The sequence below is a fragment of the Aquarana catesbeiana genome, linkage group LG01, assembly GCF_042186555.1.
Source record: "Aquarana catesbeiana isolate 2022-GZ linkage group LG01, ASM4218655v1, whole genome shotgun sequence".
Classification (NCBI taxonomy): Eukaryota; Metazoa; Chordata; class Amphibia; order Anura; family Ranidae; genus Aquarana; species Aquarana catesbeiana.
Window position 1 is genome coordinate 543,761,476 of NC_133324.1, and position 16,903 is coordinate 543,778,378.

A 16,903-nucleotide genomic window follows, 5' to 3' on the forward strand; every position below is an offset into this window, starting at 1 on the left:
AAATGTATAAACTCTGTGAGAGGGCAACAGGGAATACATGGAGCTTCCCGATTTACGAGGGCTTGTAAATACCCAAATTAGAGTGTGGGGGGAGAAAGCCTGCTTGAGAAATCATAAATGGCTTGCAATGAAGTGGAATGAGAAATGGGATGCTTTCGTCCACACACACTAGTGGAGTATTAGTATAGGGTACAGCATGCATCACGCACACAGACCGTACAGATGCAGCATGTCTAGGGCACACATTCACACAGGGTTAGATAGACCGGAAACTGGCCACCGCATTTTTAGAGACCCAAGCCTTGAACGTTTACAGTTTTTTTAGTTACAAAAATCAAAAATAAAAAATCCAAAAATAGTTGTCGTTTTCTGACAGCAACAGGGTGTCCTATCAGAATACACACCTCGATTGGAGCACTGTAGGAGGCGATTTCTCCACCGCAGTAAAAACAATAAAAAAAAAAACAAACAAACAAACAAAAAGGCATGTATATGCCAAAGCATGGGGGCTGGGGTGGTCAGATCGCCCCTATGTTTAGGCATATATTTTTTCTGTTTTCTTGGCAGAGATTTCTTCATCCACATCGATCGATCGATGAGACTGGAGCAATCTGTTAGGTTCTCCTCCCCCCCCCCATTCAGCCCACAGGCTGCATGGAAAAACAAAAAAATTACAATATATGCCCAACAAGGACCAGCAACAAACTGAACGGTTATACTGGCATTATGTCTGCAGGTGCAGGCATAATCCTGGTATCGTTTTTTTTTTTCAGCCGGCGGTCAGCTTTAATGTAAAAGCAGTCCTAGCAGCCGCCAGATTGCTTTTACAAGCATTGGGACGTCTCTTTGCCCCTCCCCCCCCCCAGTTTTCTCAGGCTTTCCTGTCCCACTGGGGAACCTGAGAATGCAGTCGGCTATTCCACCAGCTAACCATAGAGCAGATGCGGGACCAGGAAGGCTCCAATCATCTCTATGGTCTAAGAAACCGGAAGCGACAACCATTTCATCACTTTGGCTTTGCTGGCTATAAATCAGCGCCATTATTATTATTATTATTGCCTCATTACACTTCCCGACTATCGCAGTTTCAGAGGCCCCAAAATGCCAAGATAGCACAACCCCTCCAAATGACCGCTTTTCGGAAAAGTAGACACCCCAAGCTATTTGCTTAGAGGCATGAAAACCTTCAGGCTTTCCAAGGGTGTAAATTGCTAATTTCACTTCCTCTCTACCGATCAGTTTCGGAGGCCCTGAAATGCCAAGACAGAACAAACCCTCTCTCAAATGACCCCCTTTTGGGAAAGTATTTTGCAGATGGGATTTGTTGCCACGATTATTTGGAAAAGGAAGAAAATGAAAAATAAATTTTATTTTAGCTTTTTTTTTTTTTTTCAATTTTCAAAACCTTGAGACAAAAAATGAGATCAGCAAAATACTCACCGTGTCTCGGCATTTCAAGGCCTTCAAAACTGTGACAGGCAGTGAGGAACTGAAATGAGCAATTTACACAGTTTGAAATCCTGAAGGCAGTCATTGGTTTTCAGCACCCGTGCGCGGCTAGGCTCCCAAAGTTCCCAAAGTAATTTTTTTTTGGAGGGGGGGGGGTACTCCCCTGGCATTTTAGCCCCTCAAAAAAAAATGCAAGTCAGAATGCAGTCAGAAAGTAAAAGCTGCGTAAATTCCAGTATATATACACACCATAGTTTGTAGACGCTTAAACTTTTGCGCAGACCAATCAATATTACGCTTATTAGACTTTTTTTTTTTCTTACTAAAAAGACAGCTGAATACATTTTGGCCTAAACATAGGAAAAAATTTTGAATTCGATATTTTTTATAACAGTTTTTTTTTCAAAATTCATTTAGATCACATAAAACAAAAATCCCAGTGGTGATCAAATGTGACCAAAAGGAAAATATTTGTGGGGGGAAAAAAAAAAAAATAAGAACATACAATTTATTTGGGTACAGCATTGCATGACCGAGCAATTACCAGTTAAAGTAGCACAGTGCCAAAGAGCAAACAATTCTCTGGTCAGGAAGACCGGAGATCAAGTGGTTAAGAGCATATACACAAAAATCTAGGTTCTGCATTTATTTCAAAGAATGCTCAGTTTACGTACTTTAAATTTTAAGATTTAAATCTTAAGACTAGAATCAGAATGGCAGTAAAATAAAGCCCTGGACAGGTGGTTCTGACCCCTGCCAAACACCTCTTGAACAGCGGGACAGCTGTTGTGAACTCAGTGCTGCACAGCTGGCTAAACCTTATTTGCAAGGTCTGTGTCATATACACTTTGCTGGGGGGGTTGTTGGCACATGGTGGGGGATGTAGTCCTAATGCAGGGCTCAAAATATTTGCTTTAATTCTAGGAGCCAGCTAAAAAGGTTAGGAGCCAGTTTGTTTTTTTACGAACAAAGCTTATTGGTAGAACATGTTACATGTTCCCGAAGGTGAACAGTGCTGTTTTTGCATTTTTTGCGCATTTAAAAAAATAAATAATTTTAGGCTTGAAGATTACATGAAATCCCCAAAAATTCAAGTTAGACTTACTGGTAACTTGTTTTCCAGGACAGCACCTGGGAGAGTGGCTCCTCCCACTTGCCAAGAGGAAACACATCTTCCACCAAACTTTAAAAGGAAGCTCCTTCCCACGTGGTAGTGGTAGTAGTAGTGGTAGTGAACCTCCAGCCCCAAGCTGGAACACATAATCACAATAAGGTTAGTCACAGCAAACAAAAAACAATAGGGCGGGTTGTTGCTGTCCTGTAAGACAAGTTACTGGTAAGTCTAACTTGAATTTTCCATTAACGTCTTTCAGCACAGCACCTGAGAGGATAAAAGAGACTTTCCCCCTAGGGAGGGACCACAGCCTGCAGGATCTTTCTGCCAAAAGCCTTATCACCCCCTGACAGAAGATCCAGTCTGTAATGACGGACAAACGTTAAGCAGCTTGACCACGTAGCCGCCTTACAATATTTGATCTGGGGTGGCACCAGCTTTTTCTGCCCATGTATTGGCTTGAGCCCTTGCAGAGAGTGAGCTCTAGTTCCCAGCGAGGGAGATAGGCCCATCTGAGCGTAAGCTACCAAAATAGCAGATTTAAGCCATCTAGCAATTGACCTCTTTGATGCTTGGTGGCCTTTTTTGTTTCCAGAAAAAATGAACAAATAGAGTCCAAGGACCTGAAATCTTTTGTTACTTCCAAGTAATGTAATAGGGTTCATCTCACATCCAGGTTGAGAAACTGACCTTCCTTTTCTCCTGAAGGGTTTGAGCAAAAGGTTGGCAGGATAATCTCCTGCGACCGGTTCTGAAACGTCGCTACTTTTGGCAAAAAGCCTGGATCTGTCTTAAGTACAATCCTATCTGGATAAATGGACAAAAAAGGTTCTTTAAGTGATGGCACGTGCAGTTCACCGATTCTTCTTGCAGATGTGATTGCAACTAGAAATACAGTTTTGAAAGTCAAATTCTTTAGAGAGACTGCTTCTTGTGGTTCAAACAGTTCCTTTGTGGGGGCTTGCAGAACCACTGAGAGATCCCATATGGGAAAATGCTTAGCCGGAGCTGGTCTGTGCCTTGAAAAATTTTGTGACCAAGGTTTCTGAAGAAATTTATCTCTCAAGAAAAACCCCCAATGCAGCCACTTGCACTTTAACAACTTAAGCCCCGGACCTTTTGGCTGCCCAAAGACCAGAGCACTTTTTGTGATTCGGCACTGCGTTGCTTTAACTGACAATTGCACGGTCGAGCTCCCAAAATTAACGTCCTTTTTTCCCCACAAATAGAGCTTTCTTTTGGTGGTATTTGATCATGTCTGCATTTATTTTTTGCGCTATAAACAAAAAAAATAGCGACAATTTTGAAAAAAAAAAAAAAAAAAAAAACGGATTATTTTTTACTTTTTGCTAGAATAAATATCCCCCAAAAAAATACGTATTCTTCTACATATTTTTGGTAAAAAAAAAAAAAAAAAAAAAAATTGCAATAAGCGTATATTGATTGGTTTGCGCAAAAGTTATAGCGTCTACAAATGAGGGGATAGTTTTATAACATTTTTATTAATTTTTTTTTTTTACTAGTAGATTTTTATCATGACTGCGACATTATGGCAGACAGATCGGACGCTTTTGGCGTGATTTTGGGAGCATTCACATTTATACAGCGATCAGTGCAATTAAAAATGCATTGATTACTGTGTAAATGTGACTCGCAGTGAAGGGGTTAACCACTAGGGGGCAGTGAAGGGGTTAAGGTTGTCCTAGGGAGTGATTTTAACTGTGGGGGGGGAGGGTGGGGCGTGGCTATGCGTGACACGACACTGATCACCGCTCCCGATTACAGGGAGCGGTGATCAGTGTGCTGTCACTAGGCAGAATGGGGGAGATGATCTCTGGTATACCCGCAGACATCAAGTCCGCAGGACCCGTGATCACACTCATGGAGGGCGCGGCAGGTGTGCGCACCTGCAAACCGCTTCTAAAAGGGCAACGTACAGGTACGTTAATCTGCCTGTACGTACCCTTCTGCCGACGTATATCGTCGTGAGCCGGTTGGCAAGCGGTTAAGATTGCTGACTGCAAGACCCTTGTCTGCACCCTTTTGTAAGAACTCCAATATTGAGACAATGTCTTTTCACAGCTCTAGCTCAAAGAAACATAGACTTTCCACATCTTGGCATAAATAGCACTAGTTGGTTACTTTCTTCCTACTGGAAAGTAACATGGTTATTAAAGGTTCTAACAAACCTTTGTTCCTTAGCATCTGCTCCTCAGATACCAGGCAGTGAGGCTTAACCTGGCTACATCTACCGATGCACTGGGCCTTGTAGAAGTAAATCCTGTCTGAGAGGAAGCTGCCAAAATGGTTTGACTGCCATTTGCAGAATGGTGGAAAACCAAGCTCTCTTTGGCTAGAATGGAGTAGCTCACTCCAGAATTTCCTCTGACAGCAACTGAAGAGTTTTGCTTCTCGTGCCTACCTGCCTTTTCAGGTATGCTACGGTAGTGGCTTTGTCCGATAGAATTCCATTTCCGGATTCTAAGAGGTTTGGAGAGAAGGCAGCCAATGCTAAGGCGATTGCTTTTAGCTCCCTCCCATTTGAGGATTTTTCTGCTTCGTTCTATGATCATGTCCCCTGTGCCAAATCCTGACCCATGTGGTCCCCCCCATCCCCACATACTGGCGTCAGTTTTCACAATTTTTTCGATCGGGAAGGACCAGAGTAGACCTTTCTGCAACGCTGACTGATTTTTCTACCACCAAAGTGATATTGGCGCTGCTTATAATAAATAAGTAAAATATATATATATATATATATATATATATCTCTATGTCTATCTCTCTCTCAACCACGATAATGGTAAATATACGATAATATGTGTGAATCTGTAAGGGAGAAAAAATGTGAATCTTTAGACACTATAATGGGTTCCTATTTTTAAGCAGATGTGTTGTCCATTTAGGACAAATAATGATAAAAGTGTGAATCCCTAAGCAGTATGATCAAATCCTGTTTACAAGTAACCTATATACCAATAATAACAACACTTTTTATTTGTGGTGCAACGGATCGTCACCGATCTGTGATCCGAACGGTTCAACCTATTCGGATCGGCACACCACGCGATCCGCGGAGCGCTACGCTTCCTCGGCCTTAGGAAAGGCCGCAGCTTCGGCCTAGCTACGGAGCGGCAGCCATCTTGGTACAGAGAGAAAAATATCACCGCTCTGAAAGAGGTCTGTGAGGAACAAACATGTTCTCCATGCTGGAAGTAACAGGTGCAGGCAATGCTGGTAATGGAGAGGTAAATGAGAAATCCTGGACAGCCACACTCAAAAGTAATCTTCGATCTTTATAGCTATGATTAAGCACTGACTAAAGTGTGAAACGCTTGAGCTTTCCTGCTTTGTGATGCTGTGGCATGTATTTTTATGATCATATTTAAAGATCGAAGATTACTTTTGAGTGCGACTGTCCATCTTGGTACATCTGGCGGTGAGCTGCACGCCGACGTCATCACCCCTCTGGCCGGTGTACGACATATTCGGCGACCCATCGCAGTTTGCTACGGAGGTGACGTCCCGTCACCATCTTGCTACACCCCACACTCGTCCACAGTAAGGATACACTACACGTATTTATAACAGTAAAGTCAGTTTATACAGTGAAATACAGGACTTACAACTCCGTCTGACTACTTGAATTTTAAAAGCAGCGTCAGCCCTGCTCATCTCACAGGTTTGCTAATCTGACAGAAGTTCGCTGCTTTTAAAATTCAACATCTAAGCAGACGGAATTCTAAGTCCTGTATTTCACTATATAAACTGACTTTACGGTTATAAATACGTGTAGTGTATCCTTACTGTGGACGAGTGTGGGGTGTAGCAAGATGGCGACGGGACGTCACCTCCGTAGCAAACTGCGATGGGTCGCCGAATATGTCATACGCCGGCCAGAGGGGTGATGACGTCAGCGCGCAGCTCACCGCCACCGCCAGATGTACCTGACTGATGACTGACTGTTATAAATACGCGTAAAATGCAAAACTCCGGTGAGTGTAACAACATGTCCGCTTTCCCCCTTCTTAGTGTATCCTTAATATGGACGAGTGTGGGGTATAGCAAGATGGTGGCGACGGAACGTCACTTCTGTAACAAACTACGATGTGTCGCCAAATATGTCGTTACACCGGCTTCTATTCTGGTAAGGTAAGACTAAACTCTAGTCTTCCTATACAGTGGGGATATTTCTGTGGATATTAGAGTGGGGGAGATGTCCATTACAGCGGGGGAGATTGTGGATATTACAGTGGGGAGATTTTTTTTTTGCCGATTCGAAAACTGATCTGATCCGTGACTCGGATCCGAGAACGAACCGTGAGTTTTTTGATCCATTGCACCCCTACTCTTTATCCACATCAAGAATGGTGCATGATCACAAAGTGGATAGTGGATGATAACCTAGTGTTGATAATAAGTGAACTCCTAATTTGCAAGTGAATCAAGTGACAAAAATATTATATAGAAAAAATGTATAGCATCAAAAAATATGCAATCATTAACCAAAAACTGTTGGGCAAATAGATTGCTTATTACCAAGTGAATCAAACTGAAAAAAAAAAAATGTTATATATCAAATGCACAGAAATGATGAATATAAAGTCCATTAAACCCAATATATAAAAAAAGTCTTTCAATATTCAGTGTTCCTATTTCCGTAAAAAGTGACTTGTGCTGGTTTCCAGGTGATGCTACTTTATATCAACTTCTATGCATCAAATAAAGTCACTTCTGGTGCTCCCCCTTAGATATTTGCACTCTCCAAAAGCCCCCACCCCTGCAGGGGTAAAGAACATGTAGTAAACTGGGTCTCCAATCCGGTTATCACCAGAGCAAGATATCTGCAAAGCGGTATCCACATGCAAACAAAAATGGGCATCCATAGTGTAAATCCGATAAAAAAAACAAATAAATAAAAAAAATAAATAAATAAAAATAAATATATATATCACAAATAGAAATAGTAAAAAAGGACTTTCGTTTAGGCAAAAAGGGGCTAACAATTGCCCTGATTACATGAATGGCTTACAGGAAACAGTTCCTGGGTCTGGACAGCATACGTTCCACAGACCAACACAAAAAACAAAAAAACAAAAAAAAAAAAACGGAAGTTTCTGGAAATGACGTTGACGTGTACCAAGTCCCGTCTTACACGTTTCGTCGCTGGACGTTGCCTGAGGCGTCACGCCTAGGCTAGGCAAATATGCACCAGCCCCGTTCCTCCCTTTCCTCCCCTGCGCCTTCCTGTGGAAATTATGCTGCGCACCTACTCTGTGGACGCCAACCCCTTCAGGATACCTCACTTCCGATGGATGCAATCACTGACTGCCATTCCCAAGATGGCAGCGGCGTTAGAGAAGACAGGCGGTGAAAAAGGAAAAACTATATCCGCCTCACTCTCGCCCAGGAGTGGCGTCCGCAGCAGTACCGGCTCTCCCCGAGCACTTTGAAGAGGGAGAAGGAGCCCATCCAGCAGCGCTCTATGGAACAGGAGGAACAAGCTCTCTGAGAAAAAGAAAAAAAAACAAAAAACGGTGGAGCAGGAAGCCTGGACTCTCAGGACAGTGTTGCTTGTCGGAGGAAACACAAAAACTGGCAACATGTGGGAAGGTGCCTCCTTTTAAAGTTCAGTGGAAGATGTGTTTCCTGTTGGCATGTGGGAGGAGCCACTCTCTCAGGTGCTGCCCTGAAAGACGTTTATGGAAACATTACATATTTTCTGAAAGCAGACACCCTAGAGAATAAAATAGTGGTAGTTCTAACTTTTTATGTCACATGTTATTATGTATTAAGGTTGAGGAAACACATTAACGTTAATTTTAGGGGGACACAAAAATGCAATAAAGTACCCAATTTTTTGGTAAAATATAAAAGCCAAGGTTGCGCCGAGTAGATATCCAACATGCCAAATCTTAAATTTGCGTATGGCTGTGAAATTATGACAGACTTAGTACCCTATTATTTCCATAGGTGACACTTTAAAAGCCCCCTATAGGTCATCAGTTTAGTGTTACCAAGGTGGTCTGGTGCTAGACCTCTCATTCCGTTGTGCGTGGAGATAAGAAACACGAGTATGTCAAATAATGTTTTCAGGCATATGTACCCCGACGCATGTTTATGTGGCTCAATTTTATTGGGGGGGGGGGGGGTAATTTATTTGCTTGGGTGTAACAATTATTTTTACAGTTAAAACTTTTTTTTTTTTTTTTTTTATCACATAGGGGACTTTTGTCTGATTATTTTTTTGGCATCAGGTCCAGGACAGGTAAGCAGAACTCTGCTTTACTGAGACCTCCACTGAATGTAATGCAATGTGCATTGCACTGCATTACATTCTTTCCCAGCCTTGATGGCCGGGGAAACTGTCAACCGGGACCCAAAAGTGACGTCATACAACAAGGGGACACGTCCGCTCTCCTCCCTCCCCTCTACCATGTGGCACCCGCTATGCTAATCCCGGGCCCACAGATGGGAGAGTAGAGCCCAGGATACATTGTGGGGTATGCGCGTGGAGCGTGGGATTTGGGCGGCAGCCCAGGTGCTAGGATGCAATTCTTGTCACCCATGGTGACCTGGCTTCTAGGATTTGTCAAGCCTTGTCCTAGTGTACGCAGCAATTGTCTCAATCTATTCTAATTTGTACAGCTAGAAGGTCTAGGTTTTTAAACTGAGTAGGTATTACCATCTTATTATTTTTGCCGGATCAGACCTTTAACAAAATCTGAGTGTATTGCCAACATTTTAACGTGTAATCTCTCTTTATTCAAGTTTTTGAAAAGATAAAAGGGGATACAAGAAAATAAAAAACGGAGATACAAGATGCATCATATGCATATGAAAAGGCCAATCCATAGAAATCAAGGATTAGAGCCCTTTCACACCGACAGCATCGGTGGTAAAGCGGTGCTAAAACTAGCGGCGCTTTACGGCCGCTAGTGGGGCGCTTTTAACCACCGCTAGCGGCTGAATAAAGGGTTAAAAGTGCCACTGCTAATGGGCAGGGGCGCTTTAGGATCGGTATATTATAATATATACACACACAAAGAAGCTGCTTGCAGGACTTTTTTTTTTACATCTTGCCAGCGCAGCGCCCCAGTGTGAAAGCTCTAGGGGTTTCACACTGGGATTGCAGATGAGGCATTTTTCAGCCGCATTAGTCACTAATTTTTAGCGCTAATGCGCCTGAAAAACGCCTCCAGTGTGAAAGGGCTCCCAGTGTAATCTCCATACTCGAATGTCAATGCAAACAACCCCAACTAGTTATCATGAATACATACTGTCAAAACAGATAAACATATGGTTACGTTTCCGTAATAACTACAACCGATTGTAAATAATCTCCATAGCAACTTAAAGTATAAGAATTAATAAGCGACAATCGGTATAGGTTTCTCCTTACTCCTGTAGGTAACCCACAGATCAGGAAAATGAGATGGTTCCTCATTTAAATACAGGTAGAAAGGCGCAGAAATCCTTTGTTTACACCTGCGGATGAATGACTAGGTAAAGCTGCCTGCCCTATTCACTATAATGATAGGTCGCCGGTGGCCACAGCTATTGGCAGCTCTCCGAAGAGCAAGCAAATCACTTGCGGTGATCACTGCTGGACGCACTGTGCTGTGGCTGCCGGTTACCTGTCAGTGAACTGAGCCATCAGCTGTTCTCATCCACAGCTGTGAACAAAAAAGATATCTGCCCCTACAATGAGCACCCGCCTTAGGCTAGATTCATACCTATGCGTTTCGCAGTGCCGTTTCAGTTTTGCACTACAGTCTATTTAACAGGATTTCCTATGGGTCACATACGCATCTGAAATTTTTCAACCAGTGCGTTTTTTGGAAAAGGGACAGTGAGTTTGCATTCTTGGTTTCATAGACTTCAACTGAACAGCAGGAGAAACTCATCAAAATCGCGTTTTTGATGCGTTTTCCTTGCATGACAAGATACCTCCCAAAAATGCAAAACGCATCAAAAAGGCGTGTCAAAAAAAAAAAAAAAAAAAAAACACACCGGGAAAATGCATCAACCACAACGCGCATCCGTGTGAACCTAGCATTAAACCCCAGGATTAACGTAGCCTAATGCTTTGTTCACACCTATGCAGTTTGCGTTTGATCCGTTTCTTCAGTGCTTTTTACACATGATTTTGTATTTAAACGCAAAAAAAAAAAAAAAAAAAAAAAATCAAAAAATGCGCTACATGCGTTTCCACAGCGTCTCCATTTAGGCTGCATTCACACCCTAACAGAGTAGCTTTCAGGCATTTTTATGTGAGGGTTTTTGAACGCTTTTAGAAGTGTTTTACAGCTTCAGATGTTTTTTTTTTTTTTAAGCACTAGGGGAGGAAATTAGGGGTGGAGAGCTGCTGTTTGAGCAGAAAACGGGCAAAAACTGCTCATGACGCACATTTTTAGGTGTTTCCATTGAAGACTATGGGGCTCAATCTGACCCCAATCTACCAAAAGAAGCTCATGTTCTTTTAGCAACAGGCATGTTGCTTCAGGTGACGGAACGCTCAGGTGTGAACAGGGGCCATTGAAATTATTAGGATTTGGCTTGTTGAGAGCGTTAGAGCTATAGTCCTTGTTCACACTGATGTGATGCAGGAAACGCACAAGATTTCCTGCATTTACCTGCATTGCACTGCTTAGAGGTAGCACCACGTCCATGCAATCTGCTAGATTACCAATAATCCCCCCGAAAACAGATTGCATAATTCAGTGTGATTGCCAGAAATGCATCACATGGGTGTGCACTAGAGGTCGACCAATATATCGGCCGATATTTGGCGCTTTTTACTTAATCGGCATTGGCCGATTGTGCTGATAAAAAAGGCCGATGCGCGACTTGCAAATGACTTCTGTAATAGAAGTCAATACAAGTTGCCTGTATTCTAATGTGAAGTGACTTCTTCCCTCCCTGGGTAGCCTGCCAAATCTGATAAAAAGAACCTGAAGGATACAATGTTTACACTTATGAATGAACTGAGCTCTGCGTGTAGAAGCTCTTAGTTTAACCATTTAAAGACTAAATCTTTTCTGACATTTGTTGCTTACAAGTAAAAATCCTGTATTTTCTGCTAGAAAATCACTTAGAATCCCCAAACATTATATATATATTTTTTTTTAGCAGAGACCCTAGGAAATAAAATAGCGGTTGTTGCAATATTTTATGTCACACGGTATTTGCGCAGCGGTCCTTCAAACGCATTTAAAAAAAAAAAAAAAATACACTAATATATTAAAAAAAAAAAAAAAACTAAGCAGTAAAGTTAGCCCATTTTTTTTTTGTCCAAAAGTTTTGATTACCCGTTTTTGTGTATTTATTTTCAAGATATAGTTTTTTTTATTTATTTTTTTTAATCTAAATTCTACATACAAGTAAACTGCTTGGAGGCTTGTTTTGTTTATTAAATGTTTAAATGTAAAAAATTTTCGGTATCACTTAAGGTTGCTTTCACACTGCAGCGGGCATGCGTTGACGGTAAAACGCTGCTAGTTTTAGCGGCGCTTTACCGTCATTTTAGCGGCGCTATTCGGCTGCTAGCGGGGCGCTTATAACCCAGCTAGCAGCCGAGGAAGGGGTTAAATACGCCCCTGAAGCGTCGCTGCCGAAACGCTTTGCAGGCGCTTTGGCAGTGGTGCGCATTCATTTCAATGGGCAGGAGTGGTGGTATACACCGCTCCAAAGATGCTGCTTGCAGGACTTTTTTTTCAACATCCTGCCAGCGCATCGCCTCAGTGTGAAAGCACTCGGGATATCACACCGAGACTGCAGGGGAGCCGTTTTACAGGCACTTTACAAGTGCTATTTTTAGCCCAAAAGCGCCTGAAAAACTCCCCAGTGTGAAAGGGGTCTAACTTTTAAATTTTATGAGATGAAGGGAAAAAAAAAAAAAAAAAAAAAAAAATCGGCCTAATATATCAGCCCAAAAAAATCGGCATCACATATCGGCCATCGGCCACCGCGATTTCTAAATATCGGCATCGGCCAGAGGAAAACCCATATCGGTCGACCTCTAGTGTGCACACCCATGTGATGCAATTCAGTTGTGGGAAAAAAAAAATTTTGTTGCAGATGCGATTTTAGACATACAAAATGTATAACTGAAATCACAGACATTGCATGCGATGTGCACAGGAATTTGGTGCGATTCCTGTGCAAATCACATGCTTTGTTCCGCACGCAGCAATGTGAACCTAGGCTAAAAATCGCTCAGGCGTGAACAGGTCCTGAAGTCTATTGAACCAAAAATGAAAAAAAATAAAAATAAAAAGTCCCTGACCCCAAAGGCCGTTTACTTGTGCGATGCCAGACATCGCATTGCTGTGTAGATCACATGCGATGTCTCTGCAATGCGAATTCAGCCAAACTGTATGGCTGAATTTGCATCACATTTGGACCAAACTCGCGCAGGACCCTTTTTTTGTATGCACCAGAATCAGTTGCATGGGTGTTCACACCCATGAGATCCGATTCTTGTCCAAATTCACAGTTCACACTGCGAACCGATCAGGGGGTGTCATTAACTTTGTATCGACACCAGCAGTAGTTCACAGAGGGCAGTGTGAACCGCTGGCAATTCAGGTGCAATGCAGGAACCCGCACCAGATCCACAGGGTTTCCTGCATCTCACCAGTGGGAACTGAGCCTTAGTTCACACTAGCCTACACTGTGCACCCTGATTGAGCGTATTGATTTTGGCACCCGCTTTGCGCTGTTCATGCAATGCATACTAGCACATTATGCTATTGTCTTGCAGGTTTGGTTTTTTTTGCGGTTTAATACCACTTTAAATGGACTGTAGTGCTTTTCTCCAAAATGCACTAAAATCTGCATAGGTGTGAACTAGGCCTAAGTGCCAGTCCACACTGCAGCAATGTCCAACATTGGATGTGATTTGCACCGCACTACAAATCAAATGCGATCTCTGCTAAACAGATAGTATATGGCTGAATTCCTATCGCATTCGGACTAAACTTGCACAGGACCCTTTTTTTGGTCCACAGCAGAATTGGATCGTATGAATGTTCACACCCATGCAATCCGATTCCTGTCCGAATTTGCAGATCGTACTGCGGTATGTGAACTGATTTGGGGGGGGGTGTCATTAACTTTTAATTGACACTTCCAGCAGTTCGCATAGGGCAGTGTGAACTGCTGCCGGATGAAAAATACCGCTTTCTAAGCGATCGTTTGATAATTGGATCGCTAGTACAGAGCTTTTGAGATCCGATCATGACGCTTCATCCGATATCTGATCAAACATGAACATTTCTCTCAGATAACACCAGATCGGACGATTTTCGTTTAGTCAATACAGTTGTCGGCCGGAAAAAAAACAATAGAAATACATTACAACACATATATACAAAAAAACTCAAGCGCTGACATGGTTGCAAGTTAACACTACGAAAAATGTTTAATATGAGATGACCAAATAATATAGCTGCAACCAAATGAGTGATAAAATCAATGAATAGTAAAATGGTCAGTTGCGCTCACATTATCCTCATATTCCCATACAAGTGGTAAAAAGTGAAAATATACTTCTCAAAATATTACCAAATATTCTTAATTTAAAACGAAATATAAATCAGTCTAATCCCACCATTATACATAAATGTGCTCATAAAAAATGTATAGTGATAAAACTTACTAAAATATGCTGTTTAAAAGCACATGCACAAAACTGCTTATAATAAATAAATCCAGAGAAATCTAATTAAATATAAAGTGCTTCATGAAATTTCCAAAAAAAAAAAAAAAAAAAAAATTATATATATGCAAAAGTATACAAAAAAAATCTTCCTTTTCCTAAAAAAATCCTTCATGTGAAGTGTAGATAATCCATCAAGTGTTATGTAATCAAACTAATCAGTGTCAATTAACTTGTGGCAATACTGAAATAAAATTTATAAACATAGTGTCGAAAATAAAAATGTTACTTGTACTTCTTCTTTAGTGTTAATCACTCCTCCATTCAGATTCCGGTCATGTAAAAAGAAAATTATATATCCATTGCGCAGAGATTTAAACATTCATTGGATACTATAAATCAGATACAGTTGTTACACTCACATACTCTTCTGGCTAGGATCGCTTTTTGTATTGATCAGGCTGCAAACAAGAGCTCAGCGGCAAGGCGCTACCTACACTGCTGCTACCTCACACACTGCAGATGCTGGGGAAGTCACAGGCTCCAACATGTTACGTCACTGCCACGTGACTTTTTCAAGGATCATTGAAAAAGTCACGTGCGAGAATGGTGGGATTAGACTGATTTATATTTAGTTTTAAATTAAGAATATTTGGTAATATTTTGAGAAGTATATTTTCACTTTTTACCACTTGTATGGGAATATGAGGATAATGTGAGCGCAACTGACCATTTTACTATACATTACAACACATGACATCACTTCCGATTTTATATTCTGTTGTACGAGAATTTTCAGAACCTCTCCATTTTTGATATGCGACTAGCATGCAAAAGAAGAAAAAAAAAAAAAAAAAAAAACACACACAACACGTTCTGTTGTCCAGTTTTTGGATCATACACATGGGCCATAAGACCTGATTCACACCTATGCATTTTTAGTGCTTTTTGCACTACAGAACGTGTTCCATAGGAAACCATGTTGAATGGACTGTGCAAATATAGTAATAGCGTATCATTATATTAAAATGTAGTAATATAAAAATAGCGTAAACCTGCAAAATGCACTAATAATGCATATGTGTGAATCAGGCCTAAGAGAGAATAACAAGAACACAGGGCCTGCCTCTGTCACATATGTGTCTACCGATTAGGATTGGCCCCGTGTCTGTGCACTATCCCATAGAATGACACAGAAGCCGGCCATAGCACAGCAGCTACGATCATCGCACGCCGTTTCCGCTCCTCTTGTTAAACTTTCTACACGCCCGTGAACGGGGGGGGGGGGGGAGGAGAAACACACATCCTATTCCACTACCGGAGTCCCACACAGGAACCTAACAAACGAGAACACACCGCCAGGAAGGGGGCAGTGAGAGAGACGAGGAGCCCCTCTCCATGTAAAACAAACTTTTGCTGCGGCCTGGGAGCGGACACCGCCGCTAGCCCCCCCTGCTGTCAGACCCCGGCCAAGCTCCTTCCATGTTTACACGACGGGCTGAGTGGAGAGAAGGAGAGGACGGGCTCGCCCAGCCGTGAAGAAGTTTGAAGTGTCCGCCGAATCCCCGGCCAGCTCCTCCGCCGCTCACCTCCACCTTCCCGCTCCGCTCACAACTTCTTTCACACGCTTTCCTCTTCTACAATCCCACTACTAACGCCGAACAACAACTTCTTACAGTCTCGGCCTAACCACCACCCCGCGCCCCCTCCAAACTCCGTCCAACTCTGAGCCCGCTCCGTACGGCGGCCCGAAACAATGTGCGCTGCGCTCACCTACCGCTCCGTGATCAAAACTTCCACGGGAAACCGATCGCACCTTCTAGCCGATGGCTGCCCGGATCACATTCCTACACACGCCGCGCATTCCTGGCCAGGCTCACCCTCTCCAATGTGCAACGATTGCAGGGAGCGCGCACGCTTCTTGCCCTCAGCTCCGCGCTCGTGCCCGCTCTAGTTCTTCCTCAGTCATGTTCACCTGGAAGCCAGTGACCGGCCGGGGGGGATCAGAGAAGCTTACAACAAGAGCTTTATGTAGATATTTGGTGTCCTGAGGGTTTCACACAGCCGGACCACCAGGAACATGCTTGTAGTGCGTGAAGGAACTCTGGATAATACGCTGCGAAAAAAAGTGCCAGTCTTGGGCTTCTAGTATCCAAGTTAACAGAAACGTATGGCCCAAAACGATATAAGCTGCTTCTCTGCTGGCCCACAAGAGGTACACGCAGGCCTTCTTCATACAGGCTTTACGTTGGTTGGAAAGGCTAAAGCCTTGTACACGCGATCAGATTTTCGGACGACCGTTCGTCAATTTTTTTGTTGCATGTTAGTCTCAAATATAAAGAGGTTGCTCACCATAGGAAAATTCTCATACAACAGAATTTAACATCAGAAGTGACGTAATTAAGGATCAGCTTAGGCATTTTCGCAAACCACACGTCCAGGAAGTTGGCACTGCGGAGCGCTAATCTGGGGTTGCCACCTCACCTCTTTAAAACTGAACACATATGAAATCCACAGGTTCTGCGGCTGATTAAGGTGGTAATTAAACTCACTTGGTGCTTTATCTGCATTAAATTAGCCTCAGAACCTGCGTGATTCAGATGTGTTCAGGTTTAAAGGGATGAGATGGCAACTCTAAGCTAATCACAAGCAGTGAGACATTTCCCTATCTCTGCAGC

General features: G+C 42.6%; 1 protein-coding gene across 4 annotated transcripts in view; it reads right to left on the reverse strand.

Moving 5' to 3' along the window:
- Positions 1–16,181, reverse strand: part of REST (RE1 silencing transcription factor) — a 76,807-nt gene extending 60,626 nt beyond the window's left edge. The window contains exon 1 of one of the 4 annotated variants that reach the window (XM_073595170.1): positions 16,106–16,181. The gene's annotated coding sequence lies outside the window, so the exon portion shown is untranslated. Of the gene's footprint in view, positions 1–15,998 lie in introns of all 4 variants that reach the window. The other 3 variants (XM_073595151.1, XM_073595155.1, XM_073595162.1) reach the window with 3 other exon arrangements.
- Between the last annotated feature and the right edge of the window lie 722 nt (positions 16,182–16,903).